Source organism: Alligator sinensis, unplaced genomic scaffold (assembly GCF_000455745.1).
Source record: "Alligator sinensis unplaced genomic scaffold, ASM45574v1 scaffold76_1, whole genome shotgun sequence".
NCBI lineage: Eukaryota > Metazoa > Chordata > Crocodylia > Alligatoridae > Alligator > Alligator sinensis.
Window position 1 is genome coordinate 1,061,038 of NW_005841865.1, and position 9,529 is coordinate 1,070,566.

Consider the following 9,529-nt stretch of genomic DNA (forward strand, 5'->3'; position numbering starts at 1 on the left):
AGAGGGATATGGTTGATATACAATCATGAATCTATTAACCCTGTCCCCACCCTACCTCTGTGCAAGGATGTTACCCAGACCAGAGCTTCACAAGGCAACAATAGTGCACCCAACCAGATGCTCCACAAATCTTTGTCTCCCATGCTTCTGAACTCAAGGACACCCCTGGCCATTTCTTGAGCCACAAGACTGGGCCTGGAAGGCCCTCCCCAAACAAAAAGATGCTCTCAGGAAATATAGTTAGACAGCACGGTTCTATGGCATAGGCGACATGCCTCCTGAGGCTGGTGGGCTATGGCGACTACCCACAGGCGGCAACGCCAGTGTCAGAGGTGAGGGCATGGCAGCAGCAATGTTGACGGCAAGGGGGTGGTCCTCCCACAGCTGGACACTGAGCCTGGAAGTGGCAGTGGTACTTCTTGAGTGGGGCACCAGTGCTCTGCCTGCCCCCTTTGCCCATCACCTAAGCCAAGAGCGCTTGCAATCAGGGGGCACCAGAGCTCTCAGGGGGTACACATGCACCCCTGTGCACCCCCTATGCATCACCTATGTTCTACAGGGAACCTCTGCTTGGTCTCAGGACATCATATCCCCCAAAGAAGGAGCTGAAGAACCCAGACAAGTTGATAAGTGAAGTTTGTGAAGGAATTGGTTTGATGAAAGAAAAAGGGCAGAAAGAAAGCAAACTTCCTCTGTCCCGTTCTGCCATCACTGTCCGCACATGTGCCAGTATTAGGGTACAGTAAACTAATTAATTCCACTGTAGGAAATAGTGTCGGGGACAGTACTATCTTACGGCAGAATACTTTACGATGCTGAAATGCACATGTAGATGCTAACCAGGGGCATAAATTGTGCCCAGTCAACCCAGCCACCTGCTCTGTCCTATCTCAGATTGCTGCTGTCCTGGGCACACATGTAGAACTGCACCTAGGCACAGTTCACTCTGGCTCGGAGTGCTCCAGAGTTTGTCACATTGCATTAATTGCACATATAGATGTGCCCACAGTCACTCTGCAGAAACTAGCTCCAGTTTCTTCTGTCCTATTTCCTAGCAGGTATAACACTTGTGCTCTGTTACTCACAGGGGCATGGGCAAGCAGCAGAGCAGCTTGCAGGTGGTTGCATTCCCAATCAGGCACAATTGCCTGATTGGGAACAGAGCCCAGCTATCTATTATAAGAACAGGGCTCTGACCAGTGGAATCAGCAGTTTGCTGTAAGTAGCTGGGAGAACGAGCATCACTTGGCTAGAGCTGCTGTTCATAACATCTTGGAGGTACAAGGTAGGAGCTATGGGGAAGGTGGAGGCTCCTGGTCTTGGGGCATGACCTAAAACTACACCCTGCTGTGGCTGGCTGGTGTGGCGAGACTGCTGGTGGAGGGGCAGTCTCTAGGAAATGCTACACCTGTACCTCCCCAGTGAAGGGCAAGTATGGGGCACCAGAAAGCCCCATAGGGGAAAGGCTAGGGGAGCATAGCATGATAACACAGAAAGGGCCCAGGCTCCCAGTGAGTCCTGAGGCAGGGCCCAGGTCAGGAAGGGCCCTGAGGCAATGCCCAGGCCCAGTGCGAGTCCTGAGATGTATAAAGGAGCTAGGTGTGAGGCTCCAGGGGAGTGGGGCCCTAAGCCTACAAGGGAGCTAGATGTGAAGTTCCTGGGGCAAGGGGATAAAGAGGACTGAGGCCCAGTGTCAGGGAAGGGGATTGAGGCCCAGAGTAGGACAGGCCCCGGTATGGTGGTGTGAGGGGACCAAGTGGGTCCTGAGCCAGGCAAGGATCCTGAGGAAAAGGTAGGGACTGGGAGCCTCGAGTCAGGGATTATGAGTCCCAGTGTGAGGGCATAGGAATCCAGAGTCCTGACATGAGGCAGCAGTGTGAGGGCCCCAGTGTGAGGGCATGGGAGTGCAGATTCCAGTGTGAGGCACTGGAGTAATATGGATGCCATCTGCAAGGCATGGGACACTGTATAGGGGAGGTCAGTGCCAAGTATATAGGCCCTTGGCATCAGGGAAAGTAAATGAGCAGCCTCCTGCCTTATTATCATCTTCTAATTAATATCATCAAAGGCATGGCAGGTGAGGTAGGTGGGCAGTTTGCCCTGAAACAAGTGGGTTGGCCAACTTTCAGACCGGCCCCAGGACACCCACTTGTTACATAAGCTCTTTGGAATCTGGACCCAACATATGGCTGAGTCCAGACATTAGACATAAGAGCAGACAGCCAAACAATGCACGGAGAAGTTGGACCAGACCCGTCCTCCTTCCGGTCCCAGCTACCTGGTACTTTCAGTTTTTATCAGCTCCTCCCAACACAGAGGAGAATTTGGTACATTTTAGACAAATTGTTTCAGCCTGTGTTTTCCTCAAGTGTAAGAATACAGAGTTAACTGGAGATGTAATTTGAAGCGATGTGCTCAGATAACTAGAAGGGAATAAAGTTAGAAACCCCAAGCTTAGTTTGCTTTGTAGGACTCATTAGGAGTTGTGGTCTGAGGGAAGTTTGGAAAATATATATTCAAGTTAGATACCCAACCTGTGGTATGTGCAAGAATGCATTGTCTCTGGACTGGACATGAAGTGCCATCATATCTTGAAAATAAAGTCATCACACATAAGGGAATGTAAATATGGAACAGAGTAGAGCAGAATTAACATTGAGCATACTTGAAATTGTGATTTTCAGAAGAACCTCAAGGAGTTTAGAGACCAAATCCTATTGAAATGTAAAAGCTGGATGCTTAAAACCATAAGACTTATTTGGAAATCCCACCCTAGATTATAAAATCTAGCTTTCAAAAGTGAAGAATTGTATGATTGTAACATGCTTGGGTTTATCGCATTGGAGAGAAAAGACATACACATACTATCTTCGCTTCTATTTTCTTGTGCAGGGACCGGGACTCCCCTACCAAGATTCAGGACGGACTCGGGAGAAACTCCGCCAAGCCTAGGGTCAGGGAGGACCAGTTAGAGAACTCTGGAGGGGCTGGACATGTTCAAATCAGCAGGTCCAGATGCTCTCCTCCCCAGAGTGTTGAGGGAATTCGCAGGGGTTATCGTGGGGCCCCTGGCACGGCTTTACGAGCACTTGTGGTGCTCTGGCCAGGTGCCAGATGACTGGAAGAGGGCCAATGTGGCGCCCATCTTCAAAAAAGGGAGGAGGGAGGACCCGGGCAACTATAGGCCCGTTAGTCTTACTTCAATCCTGGGGAAGCTCTTTGAGAAGATTATCAAGGAGCACATCTGTGATGGGCCGGCAGCGGGGATGATGCTCAAGGGCAACCAGCATGGTTTCATTAGGGGCAGGTCCTGTCAGACCAACCTGATTGCCTTCTACGATCATGTCACAAAATCATTGGATGCAGGTGTCGCGGTGGGTGTTGTCTTTCTGGACTTCAGGAAGGCCTTTGACACTGTCTCCCACCCCATTCTCATTAAAAAGGTAGGCGACTGTGGCATTGATGCCTACACAGTCAGATGGATTGCAAATTGGCTGAGGGGTCGTACTCAGAGAGTGGTGGTGGACAGGTAATTTTTGACCTGGAGGGATGTGGGCAGTGGGGTCCCCCAGGGCTCGGTCCTCACGCCCACACTGTTCAATTTCTTTATTAGCGACTTGGACAACGGGGTGAAGAGCACCCTGTTTAAAGTTGCAGACGACACCAAGGTTTGGGGTGAGGTGGGCACACTAGAAGGGAAAGACAGATTACAGCAGGACCTAGGTTACAGGGGTGGGCAAATGAAAATAGGATGGGATTCAATACTGACAAGTGCAGGGTGCTGCACTTGGGCAGTAGGAACCAGCAGCATACCTATAGGCTGGGGAACTCCCTTGTTGAAAGCACGGTGGCAGAAAGAGATCTTGGAGTCATTATCAATTCCAAGATGAACATGGGTCGACAATGTGAGAACACGGTCAATAGGGCTAACCGCACCTTGTCGTGCATCCACAGATGCATCACAAGCGGGGCCAAGGAGGTGATCCTCCCCCTCTATGCAGCACTGGTCAGGCTGCAGTTGGAGTACTGCATCCAGTTCTGGGCGCCGCACTTCAGGAGGGATGTGGACAGCATTGAGAGGGTCCAAAGGAGGGCCACTCGCATGATCTGGGGACAGCAAGGCAGACCATACAAGGAGAGGCTATGGGACCTTAACCTGTTCAGCCTTCGCAAGAGAAGACTGAGGGGGGACCTGGTGGCCATCTATAAATTTACTAGGGGGGACCAGCGGGGTTTGGGAGAGACCTTGTTCCCCCAAGTGCCTCCCGGAGTAACAAGGAATAATGGCCATAAGTTGTTAGAGAGTAGGTTTAGACTAGACATTAGAAGGTACTACTTCACAGTCAGGGTGGCTAGGATCTGGAACCAACTTCCAAGGGAAGTGGTGCTGGCTCCTACCTTGGGGGTCTTTAAGAGGATGCTCGACGTTTACCTGGCTAGGGACATTTGAGCCCAGTTTTCTCTCCTGCCCAGGGCAGGGGGTCGGACTAGAAGATCTACAAGGTCCCTTCCGACCCTACATCTATGAATCTATGCATCTATCTAGTTTAATGAACTCATGCTCTTCACTGAATTCCATTTCTAAAGTAACCTAAAATTCCAGCTGGAATTCAAACAAATCCTTTTATATGAAAAAGCCCTGAACAGAAGATTTGGAAGCTGAACTGTGGGCCTAATTCAACGCCATCGGAACACAGCAAAAGCCTGTCTTTAACTTCAGTGGGGATTAGATTGAGCCTATCATGGTTTAAACCCATCTCCACTGGGGCCTGCCAGTGTTCCCCAAGAAGTGATAAAATGACAACTGCCAGCAAGCTAAGAAGAAAAAAAATTCACATCATTTCCTGGAGAATGATTGCAGCCAATAGCACCGTAGGCAAAATTCTGAACAAAAGGATTTTTCTCATGAGTTAGCAAAAGCCATACTAGCTATTCATAATTCATGCCATAATCATAAATTACATTTTAAGACCAGGATTTCATGTAATCAGAAACAATACATTTTATTTTTATATAGCATCTTTAACACATACTTAAGGGGAATGATAGTTTTGTCAGAGGCACAGGATGATGGGAGGATGTTTTTGCACAGAATGCTTCAGTCTTTGAAGGATTGAATAGTAGGGAGTTATAGCGTAGTCACCCACTGACAGATTTAGTTGAGAGACAGATCAAAGTTAGGGGCATTGTATAAGGAGGAACAGTTGGCCCAATCCTCAGCTGGTATTAAGGGATGCAGTGAAGGATTTGATTGTGATGTATAATACAATAGCACAACAGCATTTCTGCACTATAAGGGTAGAAAGGCATTTTTTTTCTATACATGGAACAGGTGTTGGATAGACATCAAAACCAAAGTAAAATGGGTCAAGGTAACAAGCGTGGTTTCTAGATTTCACAGTCAGAGTAAATCAAGATCTAATTCACTCCTGCACAACGTAGGCTATGAGAAATTTCCTAGTAATTAGAACACAAAGTACTGGAGAAGGAACCAGACAAAAACCTCCAGCCTACATCTCTCCCACTATTTGGGTTCTGTATCAGCCCCTATTTCCTATTTTTCTCCATCAAAACCCAAGTCAGAAGGAACCAGTTGTCCCAAATTCAACTCCAAAAAATCCCATGAGCAAATCAGAAGAGATTTCATAGCACTAAACCCTTAGTGAAGAGTTCAACCAGCTCTCAACCTTTGTCTCATTTCCAAGGGAAGTGGTGCTTGCTCCTACCCTGGGGTTCTTCAAAAGGAGGCTAGATAATTACCTCGCCGGGGTCGTTTGACTGCAGCATTCTTTCCTGCCCATGGCAGGGGGTCGGACTGGATGATCTACTCAGGTCCCTTCTGACCATACCTACTATGAAATACATCATTGATTGCACAGTCACACTGTTGCCAAGTCTCATGATTTGCCCAGGAGTCTTGCAATCTTCCGTGTTTCTGTTAAAATTCCAGCTGTTGGACTTTCAAATCAAGGTACAAGTGCATTCTAAAGGCTCAGATACTAGAAAGGAAGGAAAAACCTCCTTTTTTTTTAAATCCACAAAGGATCTTTATGCCAACTTCATATTTAAGAACCCAGCCTACATTGTAGTCATAACATTTTTACTGTCTGAAGCACCTGAAGTGACTTGAAAAATGAAAACTATCTAGTTAATAAGGCATTTAAAAATGTTGATGTTAGCTCATTGTTCTTCAAAAGAGGGAAAAGGAAGGGGGGGATCTCAAATACATATGAGGCAGTTACACCTGCAAAAATGTGTAACCCAGGTGGTACTCCAAGAGGTACCCCTTCTCCAATTGAAGGGATCAAAGCAGGTGCACAAGCACTGTGGGAGGTGTAGGGACTCTCCTCCCCCTATAGAGCAGAGCCAGACCACCAATGGGGACTTAACCATATACCTTTTAATTAAAAAACAGTACTGGGAACATAACAGGCATAATAAACCAGGGGGTATAGGGGTCACTACGAAGCCCCAAGAGGGCAGGATTCAACAAAGGTTTACAATCATTGACAAAATACAGGGTTAACAAAATATAAAACACAAACAGCAGAGCAAACAATACTGGTTGGTGAAATATAAAAAGGCACAAAATACAAAATGTCAAATGACAAGGAAATATAGGGCCTAGGTACCTGGAGGGGGAGAAAACACAATGGCCCCTTTCTGCTGCAAGATTTCCTCACTCACCCCAAGTCACCCAGCTAGAACTTGAACTCAGATCTCCCACATGGTAGGTAGAAATGCTGCCACACAGCCACCACTGGTGGCGCTACCCCAACCTGCAAGGAGTATTGACCTTCCCGGAGCCCCGGCCTCACATTGAGCTTCCTGGCCTCTTATTGGAGGAGCTGGAAGCATGGCTGGGAATATCTCAGGTTGCTGCTCAGGTCCTTGCTGGAGCTGGGGAGCCTCTACTGCTGGCCACAGCCTCTCGTAGGCGATCCTGGAGCCCAGCGGGGAGCCTCTCTTGCCAGCCGCACACCGCACTGCTGAGGGTTCAACTGCTGCCTGCAGGTCCCACTCCTTCAGGCTCTTCTGGGGCAACTGCTCCTGCCCTGCTGGCCCAGCTCTTGCCAGCTCTTTGAAACTCCTTCCTTGTGGTCCCTTGCTGGTCTCTCTTGAGTCAGCTGGACTGCCCCTTTTATCCTCCTCCAAGTGACCCAAGGGGCCAATCAGGGGACACTGCACTCCTCCAGACCCTCAAATACAAGGGTCTGTACTCTCCAAGATGTCTCTAGATCTCCTGACCACTCTGCTTTTCACCCAACCCCAAAGCTACCTCCTCAGCAAACACAGCCTCACTCTACACTATAGCTCTTCTAACAGAAGGCTGCTGCATATATCTTTTAGGTATTGTAGGCTGCTGCAGTACATGGTGGGAAGAAGAGCTCGAGTCCCTGTAGGGACTCCATTTTCCAGAATTCCATTGTTCCAGGCTGAAGCAAGTTCATGCTTGTGTGCTCCACACCCACTCAGCATGCTGCTTTGTGCCTTCTTGATGACAGCTAGGTCCCAATTAGAAGTATACCTTTAGTTTCCCTGAAAGGACCTATTACAGCGTGATTCTAGAAAGGGTTAAAATTGTTACCGTTCTTCCTTCCAAAAGAGATTTTAGAACTGGGACTTTAAAAAATTGTTTTTGTAAACTTTTCTCTCTGCTGAATGTTAGGTTGAGGAGCTATGAAAATGGGGAAAAGGGAAAATGAAATATTAGGTCATTTCCATGGGAACAACTTTTGACGACTGACAACTGTCCCAAGAGACACGTGCAACTATATTAGTATGTTCCAGATTCTTTTATGCTATTTTGTCCCTCTGAGACAATAGTAGTTTGAGGAGGAAGAAATAAAGAATATTCAAGGAGGAAAGAATGCTAATGTTTAAAAAAAGTTAAAAAGCTATTCTCTTTCTACTGCAAGTCAAATTTATCTGCCAAAAAACGTTTGTCAAGGTAAAGTTGTGATGGCTCTAGGATTCATGGCATCAGTGCAGAGGAAGTTATGTCACAGTCTGACCAGTAGGGGAAGTATTGCCTTATCCAGATAGAAGTGCCAGTGGTTACCCTTTTGAAAACAAGAAATGTATTTTTAAGTCTCAAGGAGGGAAGATGAGAAAGACTCTGAAGTTGCCACCAGCAACTCACTGCTCCCTATTGCATAGAGCACGAGTCCTGCTTAAGTATGTATGAGAGAGAGAGAAAAGGGGGCAGGGGAAATAAACTGTTGCCCTCTTGAGCACATACGTAGAAGAGAGTACATACAGTTAAGCACTATTGCTTTACTTTAAACCAGGGGTTGTCAACCAGGAGTACGCATACCCCCGGGGGTACTTAGAAAGGTCTCCGGAGATGTGCATGGACAAGCAGGCAGGCGGGGATGGAGGGCACCCCAGGACGTGGCAGAGGCATCTTCCCCAGCTCGTTTGCCTCTTACCTGGGGGAGGGGCGTGCTGGGCACCGCCGGTCCCACACAGCACATCACAGAACCCCCCCAGGGTTTGGCTCCCCTTCCCAGCTCCACCACTACACACACCCTGAGAGGGCATGGGGGGCACGTTCCCCTGGATCTGCGCACAGGGTGGGGCAACACAGGGTGGGCTAGGACCAGGGCTGCCCCGAGCCATTTCCAGTGGGGGGACTGGGCCTCACTGCACTTGGGGTGGGGGGAGAGCTGGGAGGGGGGTTGGAGGGGCTATGGCGAATTCTGGAGTGGCTGCAGCTATGCCCTCCCAGGGCGTGTACAGCTCAGTCCTTAGCTCCACCAAGCTGTATCGCCCCTGCCCCACTCCCTCCCTCACTATGGGGGCCTACAGGAGGGGGGCTACGGGGTGTGGGGGCTGCGGCCACCCCAGAATTCACTGTTGCCCTCCCAACCCCTCTCCCAATGTTGCCACTGGCCACCCCAAGCAGCCCCTACCAGGAAGAGCCCAATGCTGCCGCAGCCTGCCCTGCCCCATGCAGATCCGAGTGCACATGCCCCCCCCATGCCCTCCAGGGGGTGCACGGCCTACAGGAGGGGGGCTACGGGGTGTGGGGGCTGCGGCCACCCCAGAATTCACTGTTGCCCTCCCAACCCCTCTCCCAATGTTGCCACTGGCCACCCCAAGCAGCCCCTACCAGGAAGAGCCCAATGCTGCCGCAGCCTGCCCTGCCCCATGCAGATCCGAGTGCACATGCCCCCCCCATGCCCTCCAGGGGGTGCACGTAGTGGCAAGAGCCACCCCCAGCCCCCTCCATGCAGCTCAGTCCTGCTCCCTGCCTTGCCTGGGCAGCCCCTACCCCAACCCCACTCCCTTCCCCACCACTGGGGCAGCTCAGCCCACCCTGCTCCACATACAGAGCTGGGGGCACATACTCCCCATGCCCTCCTGTGGTGTGTGCAGTGGCAGAAGCTGCCCCCCTCCCCCCTGCACCCCATGGACAAGCCACTTGTGGCTCCATCCCACATCCTGCCCTGCCCCAACTTTACAGTGCCTGCCCCAGTCCCACTCCTCCTTGAACCAGGGGGCCACAATCTTCACCCCACCCCCT